This window comes from Aulonocara stuartgranti (genome assembly GCF_965226115.1).
Source record: "Aulonocara stuartgranti genome assembly, chromosome: 10".
Lineage (NCBI taxonomy): Eukaryota > Metazoa > Chordata > Actinopteri > Cichliformes > Cichlidae > Aulonocara > Aulonocara stuartgranti.
This window is the reverse complement of record NC_138946.1, coordinates 260,343-280,276: the sequence shown is the minus strand read 5'-3', so window position 1 is coordinate 280,276 and position 19,934 is coordinate 260,343. Positions and strand designations below refer to the sequence as shown.

The following is a 19,934-nucleotide window of genomic DNA, read 5'->3' as shown; positions in this document are numbered from 1 at the left end:
TCTCGTGAAAAAAGACTGCTGTTTGCGCAAACCTGCCTTTAATTCACGGGCCTTTTCCGCTCGCAGTGTGGTGCCCTTTGGGTAGTTAGCATGGTAGCTTGTGTGACACGTTCGGAAATGTCTCTCCACGTTGTGCCGCTTTGCCGTTGCCACAGTTGCCCCGCAAATGAGACACACGCATGAATCTTTCACAGTGGTAAAAAAGAACTCTTCCTCCCATTCACTGTGAAAATGATATGTTTTCTTCCTTTTTTCCGCCATGTTTTCCTCATCTCCTCACCTTTGCCTTTGCTGGTCTTCACGGCAACTGTTTCCGTGGAGACCAGCTAGCACTAAATATTAGATCATGATCTAATATTTAATAATAAACATTTTTTTTATATATTATCTCTAACAAATTAACACCAATGCAATTGTGATTTAAAAAAAAAATAGCAAGAAAAAATAAAAATAGATGCAGCTTACTGGTAAGTTGTTATGGTGAGCTATTTTTAGAACAGGCCCGCGGGCGACTCATGTGGTCCTTGTGGGCGACCTGGTGCCCGCGGGCACCGTGTTGGTGACCCCTGTTCTAATCGCTCTAATAGGATATTATGGTCGACAGTATCGAACGCTGCACTGAGGTCTAGCAGGACAAGCACAGAGATGAGTCCACTGTCAGAGGCCATAAGAAGATCATTTGTAACCTTCACTAAAGCTGTTTCTGTGCTGTGCTGAGCTCTGAAACCTGACTGAAACTCTTCAAATAAACCTCTGCAGATGATCTGTTAGCTGTTTGACAACTACTCTTTCAAGGATGTTTGATATCAAAGGAAGGTCGTATTTATTTTACCCTACTCAAATTCAATTTATGATACATTTTATTTTTAAAGATTTAAAAAGGTTCTTTAAAATGCTTTTTTAACCCTTGGTAGTACCTAAAACACGTACCCCTTATGAGGTCCTAGAGCCAAAAATTGACCACGCCATAAAAAGTGCTATAAAAAGATTATACATTAATATTTCATTCCACTTTAAATTAGCCAATCTTTTAGACCTACTTCTCCTTGAAATATTCATGTCAAGTTTTAATTACATTTCGCGGATTTTAACCCTTTATATCCCGGTTTTGTCATATGAGCGCACGGCCGTTTTTGGCGAAAAAAATGAAAAAATTAAATATTTTCCATAAAATACATTTGAAAGTTATATTTTATTGTACTTTTAATTAGGCCTTTGGATGGACCAAAGATTGGCACCAACAGTCATTTTGATCGCCTTTTATTTTTTTTGCAGGAGCGCATTTCATAAAATGCACACACTATCGGTCCCAATCGACCACGCCCAAAAAAGTGCTATAAAAAATTTATAAAATAATATTTTATTCCACTTTAAATTAGCCAATCTTTTAGACCTACTTCTCCTTGAAATATTCATGTCAAGTTTTAATTACATTTCGCGGATTTTAACCCTTTATATCCCGGTTTCGTCACATGAGCGCACTGCTTTTTTTGCCCCAAAAAACATAAAACTTGAATATTTTCCAAAAAAAACATTTGAGGTAATATTCAATTGTTATTATAATTAGGCCTTTAGATGGACTAAAGATTGGCACCAACAGTCATTTCGATTGCCTTTTTTTTTTTTTTCAGGACCAGAAAATGGTCTCCAGGCGGCAAATGCTCCTCCTCTAGGCCGAAATAAGTGCATTCTTGCCGGGGTAAGTCGTGACGATTACCGGGGCACGATCACCGGGGACTCATTTTTGCAGCACACACATCCGATACCACGTGACAACAAATACGTCATTTCCTGTTGACTAAAAAAAAAAGCACCCTCATACGGTCCTAGGGGCCGAAAATGGTCCCGCCCGATCAGCGGGCGAAGCCGCTGCTGCACGCCGGAAATGAGGCTTCATTTCCCGCAGGTCTGTCCAAGAAGCCCGCTGTTTTCCAGCAGGGGTCAAATGTGAAGCAAGGGCGCCACCCGGTGGCCAAATAAAAAAATTACAATTCTAAGGTCCTGACTACAGAACAAAAACGAAACTTAAGCCATCGCCACTACGTTAATGGTAATAATTGTGCAGTGAAAAATAGCGTTTATAATGGGTTTCAATGGGGCGATTTATGGCTTTTGGTACTCATGTGGATGTCGGTTTTTAGCTTAGCCACCTTAAGCTAATCGAATAAACGGAGACGGCAATTCTAAAGAAAGAAAAAAAAAGGGTTGGGAGGTTTGGCTATATTCTATTCAACACAGTGAAAATGGCCTAATATTAAAAAACGCTGTGGATGATAAATGGCCGTAGGTACTACCAAGGGCCATTTGAAGGACCTTTTTTAAAATGGTCCTTTGAAAAACCATTAAAGGTGCCCTAAAGAACCATTTCTTGATGGTTCTTTAGGGCACCTTTAAAGGTTCTTCAATGAACCACTGAAAGAAATGGTTCTTCAAAGAACCATTGTTTGAGCGGTTCTTTGTGGCACCAAAAAAGGTTCTTCTATGGCATCAGGCTAAAGAACCACTTTTGGTTCCAGTTGGCACCTTTATTTTTCTGACACAAACAACAGGAGGAACACACGTTGGAAGATGGTTACCTTGTCCAGGTATAAAGACATCAACATTTCTGCTCTGATCAGATGATGGCTCCTCACAGGTGTATCTCCCAGAATTCCTCCATGTGATGTTAAAGAGATGCAGGATGCTCATGGAGCCTCGATTGTCCAAGAGGACCCCTTCTACTGGCGGGTCCTGAGGAAAATGCCACTTCACCTCACTCCACCCCAAACACTCCTGAGGAGAAGAAAAGATACCTGAGAGAGAGGTACTGGAAGACATCTGAAGACAGAGACAGGTAGGTGTAGAGACAGACAAGTGTTACTGACCACTGTGTAATTGGAGTTAGAGGGGACCAGAACTTCAGAGGCGGATGGCAGCAGCTCCAGAGAAACCGCCCCTTCAGGATGAACCAGGAATACACCTACACACAGAGACAGGTAGACATTCAGGTGTCACCTCTAAAATCCTACTGATGCTTTTACGTTATTACTCACCCAAGAGAAACCCCAACAGGCTGATATTTCCTGTTCCCCTGATGGATGCCATCATGGCTGCCAACCCTGAGCAGTGACAGGTGGAGGAGAGGTTTCAAAATAAAAGTCTAACATCATTAAAACACAAAATGGACTTCCTGTGAAGCTCTGATATTTGGTGGAAGCTTTAAAAAAATGCAAATAGTTGAATGCAATAAGTGTTGGATGCTGCAGGCTGTGTACAAATACTGTAGTAATGATTGTCTGCTATTACTGCTCTATATTCCAGAGAGATGTGTTTACTGCATGTCAGTGGCAGCTGGAGACTGCAGAAATAATAAACTCAACGAAGTTACTTTGAAGGGAGGCGTCTAAGAAGCTTCATTAAAGTTTAACAAGTTTATTTAAACCGTAGCAGTCTGGACTTTTTTCATTCCCTGCATTCAGTCGGCGTCTGTTAAATCTGTCGAGGTGACTGATGCTTCAAACAGACGTGAACACATTCCTGTGTGTGTGTGCATGTGTTTTCACACAAAGCAGCCACTCACAGTCATCCCTAGGGACTTCAGCCAATCAGAGCCCTGGTTGATGGAGAGAGAATGAGGAATGCCAGCTGACCACCGAAGAAGAAAATAAACAGCGAGGTATTTCCTGTGGGCAGCAGAGAGGAGAGCAAGCCTCATCTCAGGGTTTAGCCAATCACAGCTCTGAAGCTCTGTGCCCTGACTAATGCTCAGCAGGTGATGTCACCAGTCAGCTGCCGAGTCTTCCTCTTCATCCCTACCTCCACTGTCACAGAGTGTCAAATTTGAGCGTCCAGATTGGTGGCTTCAGTCTCTCTTGTGATGTCACCAATGGAAGTTTTAAAGGGCTTTTTATTAACTCTCTTAAGGCTGAAGAGAGAGGAATGCCTCAAATGTGTGCTTGAGTAAAATTTGCTTTGAAGTACTGATCTTGTGATCAGGTTACTGACCAACAGAAGACACTCTTTTACAGCTGCTAAGTTAAAAGATCACACCATTGTTTTTCCAGCCTGCCGTGTGTGTGTTGTGACTGCTGTGTGTGTTTGGTTCAAACTGACTGTGCAGCACAAAGCTGATCTCAGATCGAATCACCAACATGTTCATCGGCCGACGTTCTTCCAACTGTGTTTTTGGATTTTTGTCTAGTTCGTGCTCAGTAAAAATCACCTTTAAGCAGCTCTGATCAGAAATATGAGCAGCTACAAGACATCGATCGGCAAAGTAGGAGACAGCGAATCTGACTATGGTGATCTATTTAAGTAGTATTCCAGATAGGTAATCATACACCTGTTCATCAACACCGAATATTCTACATGTAATCATTTCATATCCTGTCACACTCACCTACTCTACAGGTGTGCCACCTGCCTGTCACTGCTCCATACTAACGCTGTGATCGGTCACCTCAGACCTGTAGCACACAGCACACACACACTGTAACACAATTAAACTGATCAAACTGCAAACCACAAGATTTATTGTTGGTCAAGTCGATGCATTTGAATGATCAGCATGGCAAACATAAAAACAGAAATCTAACGAGAAGCAGGTGAGGCCCAACAGCAACCAACCACAGTTCAGATAATGCACAGAAAAAATAACTGGATATATGCTCGTGTATGATGTTATTACCACACAATAAGTTTGATCAGAATATTTCTGACACTTAAAGTATTACAAACACCAAACATGTAAGGAACCAAACTGGATGATCAGGTAGGGCTGTTGGATCTGAAAAGTTGATTTTCATAGATTAGACTTTCATCAATAATTCTTCAGTCTGTGCTTTTAAAATGTTTTGAAACAAGTTCAAACTCATAAAAACAGTAAATCTAATGAAAATGAGAATTAGTTCACCAAACCAGTTAAAAACACGCAAACTGAGCAAATACACCAAACCTACAAATGGAAACATCCTACGAGAAGGTTCAAAATATGTTTACACTCATATATGCCTCTCTTCAGCGTCTTATTCACTTCAATTCTTCATGATGAAGAAGAGAACATATGAATATTCTGACTCTGTGGTGACACACAGCAGGCTCTCCCTGAGCCTGGTTCTGTCAGAGGTTTCTCACTGTTAAAAGGGAGTTTTTCCTTTCCACTATCGCCAATGGTGTTGGTTACGTTACTTGAAAATAATAATTAGTTACTATTAGTGATTACTTCTCCAAGAAATTAATCCAGTTACTTTACTGATTACTTATTTTCAAAAGTAATTAGTTACTTTATTACTTAATTACTTGTTAAAAACATGGTACACAACCTGAATACGTAATAAAGCAATAGGCCTTTCTGCTCAATTCTATTTTTTTCTGCATAATCCATCATAAAAAATGACGCTTGTATGTCATTGTCAGCTGCCTGAGACACAGGTTTGAAGATGTGAGGTTTAATTAGAGGGAGGATCAGCTGTGGTTCTGTGGTTGCTCAATTTTTGAAGATGTTCTGAAGCTGAGACATGAAGAGGAACCTGCTGCCCAATCAGAGCTCCCACTGTGAGGAGATGTCAGAGTTCAGGAGGAACGTCTCTTACTGAGCCCAGTTTTATTTATCTGATTTTAATCTGTCAGTTTAACCCCAGTTTCACTGGCAGTAAAATACCTTTATAGAATGGTAAATGGCCTGTATTTGTATAGCACTTTACATAGTCCCTAAGGACCCCAAAGCACTTTATACATTCAGTCATCCACCCATTCACACACTGGTGATGGCAAGGTACATTGTAGCCACAGGTGCCCTGGGGCGCACTGACAGAGGCGAGGCTGCCGGACACTGGCACCACCGGGCCCTCTGACCACCACCAGTAGGCAACGGGTGAAGTGTCTTGTCCAAGGACAAGACACGCTGGAAGTTCCGCCCCCTCACTGGCCTTCAGCCTCATGATTGCTGCACAAGCTTCCCTCCATCACTGATCTGTTCAGCAACAAACTGCAGGAGGAATACCACATTCAGGTGCCGATACTCAGCTGAGATTCACCTGACCCACTGCTATGTGCACCAATGCAGTGAAGGTATTGCACACAGGACTTACTCGCAGTACGTACTCCCAGTGCTCACAGTCTTTACTCTCAGTACTCAGAGTACTTATTCGCAGTACTCACACTATGTACTCACAGCTTTTACTCAGCTTTTACTCGGAGCACTACTTAGAGTAGTTAAAGTATTTACTTGCAGTATTTACTCACAGCAGCATTTCAGTATTTCTAGTACATGTAGTACTTGTACATAGCAATACTGTGTGGAATCTAATCAGGATTCAGAGAAAGAAAAGAGAGTAGAGTTGGTTCAAACCTTCTGAAGCTGCTCCTTTTCCTTCTCTTCTTCTTCTTCTTTTCACTGTTTGTGTCTCCTCTTCTTCTCTTCAGTTCATTCCAGACGAACGACGAATGGAAACCAACAGACTGATTCACAGTGAGAGAGGGAGACATAGGGCCAGAGTGGAGAGAGAGAGAGAGTCTGCAGTACTGAGGGAAGAAAACGGGTGAGAGACACAGACGCACATAGAGAGAGAGCGAGAGAGAGAAAGAGCATCTGTTTTCAATCTGTCTCTCTGCCCTCCCCCCTTCTTTGACAGGAAATGAACCGAGTGCAACACACACACACACACACACACACACACTCACACACACACATACTGAAACACACATACAAAAAAGTCAGTTTTCTGTTTTACAGTCAGACTTACTGCTTTGTGTGTGTGTGTGTGTGTGTGTGTGTGTGTGTGTGTGTGTTTGTGTTTTGTAGTAGACTTTATTAAACAGAGTGCTATGTGAGAGAGTCAGCTTACTGACTGATCAGTAATAATTGTCAGGGTCCTGGGTCTGAGTGACCCAGGGTCCCTGAGCAGTTTTGGACTTGTCTTGTATTGTATGTATATTTGGTATTGCTGTCCCTCTTCTCCCTGTTTGCGGGTGTGTGTATGTGTTTCTGCAGGCTACTTCAGGCCTGGTGAGTGTGGCTCTGCTGGCGGACTGGCCACATCCGAAGCTCCTGCAACACCCCCTGTTGTTGATCAGGGCTCGTCGGGGGAGCTATTTAGGAGAGTGTTGGAGCTCCCACCGGCGCGGGATCATTACGTTAGACTCCCAAGTCAGTGTGTGTGTTTAGGAAGTGCAGATCGTGTGTGTGCCCACGGGGGTCAGTGTTTAATGGCTGCCTCTATTGTTTTCCTACAGGAGGAACGTGAAGAGGAAGGGCAGCACGCACAGGGTGCGCTGGTGGGCAGCTCTGAACACCACATCCAGAACACCCTGGATTTTGTTGAGAAGGTGAGAGATGTCATTATGGAGGCAGATGAAACCATGGTCTCGTACGACGTTACATCTCTCTTCACTTGCATCCCAGTCACAGAGGCGTTGGAGGTAGTCCGTAAGAGATTACAGGATGACACCAACCTCAGCAACAGGACTGCTCTCAGCATCGACCAAGTGTGTTTAAACTGTGTCTTAATTCCACCTACTTCACATACAAGGGTCAGTTCTACAGGCAGAAACATGGGTGTGCCATGGGCTCCCCAGTTTCACCCATCGTGGCCAATTTGTACATGGAAGAAGTGGGAAAGAGGGCTTTGCTATCCTACCCTAGAACACCGCCAAGCCATTGGTTCAGATATGTGGATGACACCTGGGTGAAAATCAAATCTCAGGACGTACCACATTTCACGGATCACATTAACTCGGTGGACCGACACATCAACTTCACCAGGGAGGATATGAAAAGTGGCAGGTTAGCCTTCTTAGACTGTGAGATTTCCATCAGTAATGGGGGACGTGTACCGTCAGCTTTTAGATGTCAGGACACTACAACACAGAGCGAACACGATCCCCACTGACACAGCGGACAGGGAGGCAGAAGAACAGCACATCAAGAAGGCCCTGAGTAAACGTGGTTATCCCAGCTGGACTTTTGGCAAAGCGGGAAAGGCTCCTAAAGAAAGCTCCAGCCGATCCAGGAGAGAAAGACAACCGCTGCCCAAGCGAAAACCTGTAGTGATCCCATATGTGTCAGGAGTATCAGAGCAGTTGAGAGGCATTTTTTCTAAACACCGGGTCTCTGTTGCTTTTAAACCCCAAAAACACGCTGCCCCAAAAATTGGTCCACCCCAAGGATCGGGTCCCCTGACACAAACAGAGTAACATAGTTTACGCTGTTAAGTGCCAGGAGGATTGCCAGGATTTATACATCGGGGAAACCAAACAACCTCTGGTGAAGCGGATGGCACAACACAGAAGAGCTACCTCATCAGGCCACGACTCTGCGGTCTATTTACACCTACAGGCCAGTGGACACTCTTTCAATGATGAGGATGTTCACATCCTGGACAGGGAGGAACCCTGGTTTGAGCGTGGAGTCAAGGAGGCCATTTACGTGAAAAAGGGAAAGACCATCTCTGAATCGATAAGGGGGCCTAAGGGTACATCTTTCGCCATCTTACAATGCTGTGATTGCAGCCGTTCCCCAACTCTCTGTGAATGGTACTCATGGTTGTTGATCAATGGTCATGAGAATTTGCATAATTATGATTAAGGAACTGACCTCCCAGCCCATTGTTCCCTCAGTGGGCTGGTTTCAGTCATTATGCAAATGTACTGTTTATAAGATTTAGGGAAACCTGCAGTCAGCTGAGACTGAAGAAGTCACTTCGATGAGTGATGAAACGTTTCTCCCACATAATGTCATATGCTGTGGGAGTGTCTGGTCGGGTGTGGTCCAGGTTCCTGTTGTCCATCCCCTGGGGTGGAGTTGGCCAGCTCATCACCTGCTTCCAATTTCCGGGGCTCCATCTAGAGGGTTTTTAAGCCAGCACTGCCTGCTACTCCTTGCCAGTTCGTCCTGCTACCACCCGTGGTAAACTTAGCCTCCTCTGTGCTCAGACTCTGTGTGCCTGGATCGTGGGTTAATGTGTCCTCCGTCTCCTGTATTCTCCAGATTCATCACCCGTCGTACACACCAGCAGTGCTGGTTCTGTTTCCGTCCCGTTCTCCCGTCTGCCCAGAACCCGAGGACCACACACTCATCTTCTCCTCAGCCTGCCCTCCAGCCCGTACTTCAACCTCCCTGGACACCTTGGAACCTGGACCAGCCTCCCCACACTCTCAACCATCCCTGGAATGCTCCCACGGCAACCCCTTCCCCCCCTAATAGCCGGTGTTTTCAAGTAAGCCCAAGACTCTCCACTAGTACCACTAACCTCTGCCCTTTAATTGTTTCCCATTCAGTAAAACCCTTCTCCTGTGTTTGCAGAAGTTCCCGCCCATGATCTCCCTGTGTTCTACGTCCGTTTCTCCGCCCTCGGGCCTCCCTCAGTTCCTGCGAATGATTTCTGTTAGACCCAGTCTTGTTTAAGTTCCTTTTCCTTTCAATAAATTGTACATGGTTCGAGCAATTGAATCTGCTCTTGAGTCCACTGCATCCTTGTTTGTGACAGAACGAACTGTCCAATAATGGACTCAGCGGACCCAATTCGCGCCGCCATAAATAAACCGGGCGCGGTGTTAGGACGGCATGAACAGACATTGACGTCCCTAATGTACCAGTGTAACGCTATTAGTGAGAAGCAGGAGGAGTTACTCACCAGGTTTTCAGAAATCAGGGAGCCGAATCCGCCCGTTTTCCCCAGTCAGCTGGGACCATCGCCTGCACCCACCGTTGCGCACCCCGCGATAGAATCGGCTTATCGGGGCATTTCCTCCCCTCCACCGGAGCCTTTCCACGGAGAGTTGGGGCAGTGTGGGGGTTTCCTTTTTCAGTGGTCGTTGTTCATCAGTCGCACGCCACACGCTTTCCCAAATGATGCTGCCAAGATTTCCCATTTTGTAGGGTTGCTTAGGGGTAAGGCGCTCGCGTGGGATGAGGCGTTTCTGTCTTCTCACCCGATTGCCTCATGCTCCTATGAGGAATTTCTCAAGGAATTCAAGTCTACATTCGCTCACCCGATTTCTGAGGGTACTGCAGCTAAGAGGCTGTTGGGACTCCGTCAGGGAAAACGCAGCGTTGCGGAATATTCGATCGAGTTCCGCACCGCTGCTGTAGAAGCGGGTTGGCCAGACGCCACGCTGCGGGGTATTTTCCTACCATTCCTTACCGAACAGATGAAAGATCAGCTAGCTGTACACGACGAGCCGGCCACGTTCGAAGCGCTTGCCTCTCTCGCTCTCAGGATTGATAATCGACTGAGGGAAAGAGACGCTGAGAGGCGTTCCAAGCCCTCTCCGTCTCTGTTTCGGCCCGCGAACACTTCTGCGTTACCCCCACCACTTCCGGTAACAACATCCGCCCATCCCCGCTCTCCTTCCCCAGAGCCTATGCAAATCGGCCACTCTCGGCTCACTCCTGAGGAGCGGGAACGGCGTTTCCGAGCCGGAGAGTGCTTCTACTGCGGAGGAAGCGGCCATCGCATCGCTGTCTGCCCAGTCCGGCCAAAAGGCGTGGCCCGCCGGTAAGTCCGGGGTTACGGGTGGGCAGTGTTTTCAAAGGAGATAAACCCCGTTTTCTGCTGTCAGTTTCTTTAATAACTGGTACTAAAGCTCATTCTTTTCACGCTCTCGTTGACTCAGGGTCAGAGCAAAATTTAATAGACACTGCGGTTGCTAAATCTTTGAACTTGCCCCTCACTCAGCTCGAGCCTCCGATCCCAGCCTCTGCTTTAAATAATGAGGTATTCGCTATGATCACTCACCAGACCGCACCTGTCAAATTAGTCACGTCAGGCAATCATCAGGAAAACATAACACTCTTTACCACTTCTTCCCTTGACGCGCCAGTAATCCTCAGTTTTCCGTGGTTGCAGAAGCACAATCCACACATTGACTGGACAGGGAAAAGAGTAGCCAGTTGGAGTCTATTTTGTCTCGCCAACTGCCTTAAATTAGCCTTGCCCTCGGAGGCTTCTGTTTCTCCTCCATCGGTTGTTTCCCCCCCCCCCCCGACCTTACCGCTGTCCCTCCTGAATATCATGATCTACAAGAGGTGTTTAGTAAAGACAGAGCTCAGTCGCTGCCCCCTCATCGACCTTATGATTGTGCCATTGATCTCCTTCCTGGTGCTCCTATGCCCTCCAGCCGTCTTTATAACCTGTCCCGTCCCGAAAGGGGGGCTATGGAGAAGTACATCCAGGACTCGTTAGCAGCCAGTCTCATTCGTCCTTCCTCCTCGCCAGTGGCCGCCGGTATCTTTTTTGTTACTAAGAAGGATAAGTCACTCCGGCCATGCATCGATTACAGAGGACTTAATGCGATCACGATTAAGAACAAGTACCCCCTGCCTTTGATCAATTCAGCTTTCGAACCCTTCCACGGTGCTACTATCTTCTCCAAGCTGGACTTGAGAAATGCATACCACCTCGTCCGCATAAGGGAGGGCGACGAATGGAAGACTGCTTTCAACACTCCTCTGGGGCATTTTGAATACCTGGTGATGCCATTTGGCCTCACCAATGCCCCTGCAGTCTTCCAAGCACTTGTGAATGACGTGCTCAGGGATTTCCTGAATGTTTTCGTGTTTGTTTATCTGGATGACATTTTGATTTTTTCACGATCTCTCGAAGAACATCAGGTGCATGTCCGGAGCGTGCTGCAGCGACTATTGGAGAACCGTCTCTATGTAAAGGCCGAGAAGTGTGACTTCCATGCCTCGTCTGTCTCATTTCTGGGCTACCTACTGGCGGGAGGGCAGGTGAAGACGGACCCTGTAAAGATCAAGGCAGTGGTGGAGTGGTCCGTCCCTGATTCACGCAGACAGCTACAACAGTTCCTTGGTTTCGCAAATTTTTACAGGCGCTTTGTTAGGAACTACAGCCGGGTGGCTGCACCCCTCTCTCGCCTCACTTCCTCAAAGGTCCCCTTCGTTTGGTCCCCCGAGGCTCACTCAGCCTTCACCATGCTCAAACAGCTCTTTACATCAGCTCCCATTCTGATCCATCCTGACACGAGTAAGCAGTTCATAGTGGAGGTTGACGCTTCAAGTGTGGGGGTGGGGGCTGTGCTGTCACAATGGTCTGGTCCACATGGCAAGCTCCAACCCTGCGCCTATTTTTCTCGACGCCTTTCTCCTGCCGAACAAAATTATGACGTAGGGGATAGGGAGCTCCTAGCCATTAAATTAGCTTTGGAGGAGTGGTGCCACTGGCTGGAGGGAACGGAACACCCGTTTATTATTTGGACAGATCACAAGAATCGAACTTATCTCAAATCAGCAAAAAGACTGAACTCCCCCCAGGCTCGGTGGTCTCTCTTCTTTACCCGATTTAACTTTGACATTTCCTATCGCCCAGGTTCCAGGAATCTCAAACCTGATGCTCTGTCCCGCCAGTACTCCTCGGACTCAGAGCCCCGGGGCCCTGAGCTCATTCTCCCTTCCACCTGCAGAATTGGCTCCCTCACCTGGGATGTGGAGGAGGCCATACGCCAGGGTCTACGAGGTGAAACCGATCCGGGAACTGGCCCACCCGGTCAGCGTTTTGTGCCCTCTGCCGCCCGGTCGGCTGTGATCCACTGGATCCACACAGCAAGGTTTACTTGCCACCTGGGAGTGAGTAGAACCACAGCGCTATTGAAGAGGTATTTCTGGTGGCATTCCATGGACAAGGATGTAAAGGCTTATGTGGCAGCCTGTTCCATTTGTGCCCGTAATAAGACCTCCAATAGGCACCCGTCTGGCTTACTCCAACCACTGAGTACCCACATAGGCCTTGGTCTCATATTGCATTGGATTTTGTTACCGGCCTCCCAGCTTCCTCAGGGAAGACGGTGATCCTGTCCATAGTCGACCGGTTCTCCAAAGCGGCCCATTTCATAGCCCTAGAAAAGCTACCAACGGCTACCGAGACCACCCAGATCCTTACAGACCATGTGTTCCGACTTCATGGCATACCCTTAGAAATTGTTTCTGACAGGGGGCCCCAGTTTGTCTCCCAAGTGTGGAGAGCCTTTTGTTCGGCCCTGGGTGCCAAGGCTAACTTGAGTTCCGGTTTTCATCCACAATCCAATGGTCAGACTGAACGTCTGAACCAGGAATTGGAATCCGCTCTTCGCTGTGTAACGTCACAGAACCCGGCTACCTGGTCGTCTCAGTTGCCTTGGGTGGAATACGCCCATAATTCTCTCACGTCCTCGGCGACAGGCTTGTCACCCTTTGAAGCCTCACTAGGTTATCAGCCACCGTTGTTCCCGGAGAATGAGACGGAACTGGCCGTTCCTTCTGTCCAGCACCACCTTCGACGCTGCCGGCGGGTGTGGCAGAGGGTTCGACGGGCACTCCTCACGACTGTCGACCGTCAACGGGACTATGCGGATCGCCGCCGCTCTGTTGCCCCAACTTATCACCCTGGACAACGGGTTTGGCTCTGTGCTAAGGACATTCCCTTACGGTCACTTTCTTGGAAGTTGGCTCCCCGTTACATTGGCCCCTACGAGATCGCTGCTGTCGTCAGTCCCTCGGCAGTCCGACTCAGGCTCCCAGCTTCCTGGCGCGTCCACCCAACGTTTCACGTCTCTCGGGTCAAGCCGGTCCGTAGCAATCCTCTGTGCCCGCCATCCGTTCCCCCACCCCCCGCCGGGCTCGTGGACGGTCACCCGGCCTACTCGGTCCGGCGGAACGTTGACATGCGCCGCTGCGGTCGTGGTGCCCAGTAACTAGTGGACTGGGAGGGTTATGGCCCCGAGGAGCGTTCTTGGGTTCCCTGGTCGCTCATCCTGGACCCATCCCTGATCTCTGACTTTCGCTCCTCCCTTCGCAGGGCGCAGTCCGGGCGGTTGCCGGGTGGTGACCCTTGAGGTGGGGGTGGTGTCATATGCTGTGGGAGTGTCTGGTTGGGTGTGGTCCAGGTTCCTGTTGTCCGTCCCCTGGGGTGGAGTTGGCCAGCTCATCACCTGCTTCCAATTTCCGGGGCTCCACCTAGAGGGTTTTTAAGCTACTCCTTGCCAGTTCGTCCTGCTACCACCCGTGGTAAACTTAGCCTCCTCTGTGCTCAGACTCTGTGTGCCTGGATCGTGGGTTAATGTGTCCTTCGTCTCCTGTATTCTCCAGATTCATCACCCGTCGTACACACCAGCAGTGCTGGTTCTGTTTCCGTCCCGTTCTCCCGTCTGCCCAGAACCCGAGGACCACACACTCATCTTCTCCTCAGCCTGCCCTCCAGCCCGTACTTCAACCTCCCTGGACACCTTGGAACCTGGACCAGCCTCCCCACACTCTCAACCATCCCTGGAATGCTCCCACGGCAACCCCTTCCCCGCCTAATAGCCGGTGTTTTCAAGTAAGCCCAAGACTCTCCACTAGTACCACTAACCTCTGCCCTTTAATTGTTTCCCATTCAGTAAAACCCTTCTCCTGTGTTTGCAGAAGTTCCCGCCCATGTTCTCCCTGTGTTCTACGTCCGTTTCTCCGCCCTCAGGCCTCCCTCAGTTCCTGCGAATGATTTCTGTTAGACCCAGTCTTGTTTAAGTTCCTTTTCCTTTCAATAAATTGTACATCGTTCGAGCAATTGAGTCTGCTCTTGAGTCCACTGCATCCTTGTTTGTGACACATAAAGCTACGTCCAGATGAACAGAATCAACTTTTGGAGATGTCAACATAGTTGTTTCTTTGCAGGAAGGTAGATAGCCTTTGGGCCAAGACACTGAAGAAGCTCTTTCCTTCTACGTTCAGCAGACTGATCTGACGAAACTGGCTGATGGATGAGGAGTTCTTGTCCTTAGGGATCAGAATACCTCCTGCTCTCCGCCAAGCCTTTGGAATTGCTCCTTTCTGCCACGCTACCTTCACATACATGGTCTTAAATAATCAGGCCCCATCTTATCTTAATGACCTTGTAGTAGGACTGTTTTGAAAACACGGACTGGAGCGTGTTCGAACATCAGGACCTTAAAGAGCACACAACATCAGTGCTCTCATATATTAACTTCTGTGTCAACAGTGTCACTGTGGACAAACGTCTCCGGGTGTATTCCAACCAGAAACCCTGGATGACTAAAGAGGTCCAGGTCCTGCTGAAGCAACGTGACGCCGCTTTTAGATCCGGTGATGGTATGCAGTACAGTGCAGCCAAATCTCAGTTGAAAAGAGGCATCAGAGAGGCCAAGGCAGCGTACAAGAGAAGGATTGAAGACCACTTCACCACCAACAACTCACGACAGGTATGGCAGGGAGTTCAGCACTTAACCAACTACAAACCTGGCAATACCACGTTGACTGAGGGTAACGCGGAGCTTGCAGAGGAGCTGAACCACTTCTTCGCACGCTTTGAGGTGAAGGGACCAGAGGCAGCAGCAGCAAAAACATCGGACAGCAGCAGCCCAAGCCTCATAGTGCAGGAATATGAGGTGAGGCGCACACTGAGGGCAGTGAACCCCAGGAAGGCCACCGGACCAGATGGGGTAACCGCAAAGGTCCTAAAAGAGTGTGCAGACCAGCTGGCTGGGGTCTTCACTAAGATCTTCAACACTTCACTGTCCCAGTCCTGCATCCCGCCGTGCCTAAAGTCAGCCACAATTGTCCCACTGCCAAAGCGTACTAACATTAGCAGCCTCAACGACTACCGACCAGTTGCTCTAACACCTGTTATAATGAAGTGCTTTGAGAAACTGGTCCGACGTCACATCATGTCCTGCCTGCCACCCACACTCGACCCGCTCCAGTTTGCATACAGAGCTAACAGATCAACTGAAGATGCCATTGCTACAACGCTCCACACCACCATCTCTCACCTGGAAGTGCAGGGCCGTTACGCCAGGCTGCTCTTTGTTGACTTTAGCTCTGCTTTCAATACGATACTCCCGGACAGACTAATAGATAAACTGCTGGAAATTGGACTTCCTTCCACCACCTGCCGCTGGATCAGAGACTTCCTCTCAGACCGTGTACAGAGAGTTAGAGTGGGGCCTCATCTTTCCTCAGCCCTCAGCCTCAACACCGGCTCTCCACAAGGCTGTGTACTGAGTCCCCTACTGTACACTCTGTACACACATGACTGTGTTAGTTCCCACCCAGACAACACAGTCATGCTGCGTGCCCTCTTGAGACAGCGAGTGCTGTACAGGTCCTTCAGGGAGGGAAGAGGATGTCCAATGATTTTTTGGGCCATGTTGATGACCCTCTGGAGTGCCTTTCTGTGTGCTGTGGTGCAGCTGGAGAACCACACACCGATGCAATATGTCAGCACACTTTCAATGGAGCAGCGGTAGAAGACGGTCAGCAGCTCCTTCTTCAGGTCCATTTTTCTGAGGATTCTCAGATGATACCACTGTGGTGGGGCTCATCTCAGGGGGAGATGAGACTGCATACAGAGCTGAAGTTCAGAGGCTGTCAGATTGGTGTGCAGACAACAACCTGGACCTCAATACCACCAAAACAAAAGAACTGGTAGTTGACTTCAGAAGGAGGAAGTCCGAGCTGCAGCCTGTCAGCATCAATGGGGAGTGCGTGGAAAGGGTCTCCAGTTTCAGGTTTCTGGGTGTGCACATAGACACAGACCTCCAATGGAGCTCTAACACCTCTGCGGTCTTAAAGAAGGCCCAACAGCGTCTCCACTTTCTGAGAATCCTCAGAAAAATGGACCTGAAGAAGGAGCTGCTGACCGTCTTCTACCGCTGCTCCATTGAAAGTGTGCTGACATATTGCATCGGTGTGTGGTTCTCCAGCTGCACCACAGCACACAGAAAGGCACTCCAGAGGGTCATCAACATGGCCCAAAAAATCATTGGACATCCTCTTCCCTCCCTGAAGGACCTGTACAGCACTCGCTGTCTCAAGAGGGCACGCAGCATCCTACGGGACTGCACACACCCAGGACACCGGGTGTTTAAGCTGCTGCCGTCTGGCAGGAGGTTCAGGCTGCTGAGGTCCCGAACAAATAGACTCAAGGACAGCTTTTACAACAGGGCAATAGCCCTGATCAATGTAAATAGCTGACCTGACTGGATACCTCCCTGGACTTTTTAGGGGGAGGTAACAATGTTTAAAACGATAACAATAATATTTATATTTATAACAAGGTGCAATAATAATTAATGTGCAATAATAACAGTGTGCAATACACATACACTTATTCTTCTTTTTTATACTAAGTTAATATACTGTGTTGTGTTGTTTGTTACGTTGTGATGTGTCATATCGTGTCGTGTTGTGTTATATGTAGTGCCGACGTAGGACAGTTTTTCCAATTTCATTGTACTACTGTACTATGTATGACTGTGCAATGACAATAAAGAGTTATCTTATCTTATCTAGTACCATATCACCCTATTAGAGCATTTCGCTCTTGCTCTGCAGGCCTACTTGTTGTTCCTAGAGTATTTAAAAGTAGAATGGGAGGGAGAGCCTTCAGTTTTCAGGCCCCTCTTCTGTGGAACCAGCTTCCAGTTTGGATTCGGGAGACAGACACTGTCAATGGAAAATTGTATTTAGTAGTCAGTATAATCTTTTAGTGATATAAGTTTGCATATGGTAGAATGCTGCATGTAAACATTTGTGTGTAGAAGTATATAGTTGGTGACATCCATACATATGCAATAATACTAAGTGCAATAATCCTTTCTGTCATCGTTGTATTTTTACTCAGTTGTATATAGTATTTGTATTTGTATTCTATTTTTATCTTATTGTATATTTATTTTATTTTATTCTACTGTATATAGTATTTTATTTTATTCTATTCTGTACAGTTGTGTACTGTATTTATTCTTATTGTATTCTAATTTTTGCCTCATAACTTTTGCACTGTCCACTCCTGCTGTGACAAAACAAATTTCCCACGTGTGGGACTAATAAAGGTTATCTTATCTTATCTTATCTTATATTGAAAGAATGTCTCATCCTAGGAGGTCTGTAACATTCTAGGATGTTCACCCCCACGTCCTGGGAGCATGAGAGAGGTCGCACCTTGTTTTATTGTTTTATTGTTTTAACATAGCTATGTCTGTTTTAGTCTAAGTGCCTTTTTGTCTAGATGAACTGCTGGACTTCTTCACTGTGTTATCTAGGGTGAACCATCTAGGGTGAGGGGGAGATTACCCTCTTCCTGACCAAGGATGTACCTTTTGTGCTTTGATGTTATATGACCCTTTGATCAGCAGGACACACACACACACACACACACACACACACACACTGAAGTATAAATAAAGACCGGGGCAGTTTCTTAGCGCGAGTCTCAGTCTGGAGGCTGCCCTTGCTAGCAAGAAGTTCTGTGTGTTTCTCTTCTCTGAGTCTTTACTGAAGAAGTGTTTTAGAATATTTTCCCTAACAGACACTATCTCTACTTTCAAGATTAGACTTAAAACTTTCCTTTTTGCTAAAGCATATAGTTAGGGCTGGACCAGGTGACCCTGAATCCTCCCTTAGTTATGCTGCAATAGACGTAGGCTGCCGAGGGATTCCCATGATGCATTGAGTTTTTCCTTTCCAGTCACCTTTCTCACTCACTATGTATTAACACACTTCTCTGCATTGAATCATATCTGTTATTAATCTCTGTCTCTCTTCCACAGCATGTCTTTTATCCTGTCTTCCTTCTCTCACCCCAACCAATCACAGCAGATGGCCGCCCCTCCCTTAGCCTGGTTCTGCTGGAGGTTTCTTCCTGTTAAAAGGGAGTTTTTCCTTCCCACTGTTGCCAAAGTGCTTGCTCATAGGGGGTCATATGATTGTTGGGTTTTTCTCTGTATCTATGAAGCGCCTTGAGGCGACTTATGTTGTGATTTGGCGCTATATAAATAAAATTTAATTGAATTGAATTGAATCAGCTTCCACGGGTATTTGAGAACTTGTGGGGTGTTTTTATAGAGCCTATATGAGATGCCATTAGGTCCTTGGGCCGATGCTGCTCTTGCCTGCTTCACTACCTTCTCCACTTCACTCCATGTATGTGGTCTTATGTCCATTTGGTGTTCAGGTGCCTGGATAGGCAGCATATCACTCGGAATGGTGACTGGCTCATGCCTCTAATCATCAGAGTAAGTTTTCCTCAGTTGATCTTCCATGTCTTTTATGGGCATTTTGAGGCACCCACTCTTCTCTTCAGCAAATAGACTCTTAACAAAAGTTGTATGGGTTGCTGTAGAAAAGGGTCCTTGTCCGTTCTTTCTTCTTACGTTGTCGTCTGAGGTGTTCTGCTCTTTGGAGCTTTGTAAGTTGTTGCTTTATTTCCTCCTGCAGGGCAATGAGTCCCTCCCTTTCTGTCTCATAGGCCCCCCTCCATTGTTTCCTCAGTTGTCTTCTGTCTTTCACTAATGTATCAATTTCCCGCTGAATCTGATCTTTCCTACTTTCCATCTTCCTTTCCCTTGCTGGTAGTGGTTTGGCTAGACTCAGTGTTGGAAGATTCTGTTGGCCTTTTCTGGATGAGCTCTGGACTGGAACGCAGTGTTGATTGTGGCTGGCTAACATCTATACACAAATGTGTTCCTAGCTGTTGGTGGCTAAACTCCAAACTAGGGGCTAATATTAAATGGCCGGGCCCTGAGCTAGAATCTAATATTGAGTGTGGCTGGCTAAGCTCTAGACTGGGAACTGCTACTGGTTGGATTTGACTGAGTTCCGATCTGGAGACTATGGGGGACTCTGTATGACAATGAACTTCGAAAAGGGTGCTGATATCCTGAGGACTGTGGGGATTCTCCTGCCTCTGGACTTCAATCGACTGATTTGACTTCTTAAAAAGTATGTGTTAAGGAATTTTTATTGTTTTATTTGATTATGCTTCAAATGTTATGTTATACATATTTCACCAGACACAGCTTTCTGTTGAAACAGGAAGCTGACCCTGTGACGCTGACAAGAGATCAGTACAGAAATACATATCCGCAGAAGTTGACTTGCATTATATTATTCTTAGAAATTGACCTGCAACACACATACTCTGTGACACACACACACACAGATTGCATGCAGACAGACATCA

The 19,934-nt window shown here is 47.0% G+C and overlaps 1 long non-coding RNA gene and 1 pseudogene across 2 annotated transcripts in view; one reads left to right on the top strand and one right to left on the bottom strand.

Moving 5' to 3' along the window:
- LOC309715621 (platelet-derived growth factor receptor beta-like) overlaps positions 1 to 6,462 on the bottom strand; it is a 46,526-nt pseudogene extending 40,064 nt beyond the window's left edge. Inside the window, exons 1-4 of the transcript XR_014280692.1 lie at positions 6,329 to 6,462; positions 3,033 to 3,098; positions 2,865 to 2,959; positions 2,577 to 2,772 (exon numbers count right to left, since the gene is read on the bottom strand). The product of XR_014280692.1 is annotated as a platelet-derived growth factor receptor beta-like (transcript). The remainder of the gene's footprint in view (positions 1 to 2,576; positions 2,773 to 2,864; positions 2,960 to 3,032; positions 3,099 to 6,328) is intronic.
- On the top strand, positions 6,419 to 7,481 carry LOC309715622. The gene is made up of 3 exons (XR_014279248.1): positions 6,419 to 6,518; positions 6,971 to 7,126; positions 7,213 to 7,481. It is a non-coding gene; the product is annotated as an uncharacterized lncRNA (long non-coding RNA).
- The last annotated feature ends 12,453 nt before the right edge of the window (positions 7,482 to 19,934 follow it).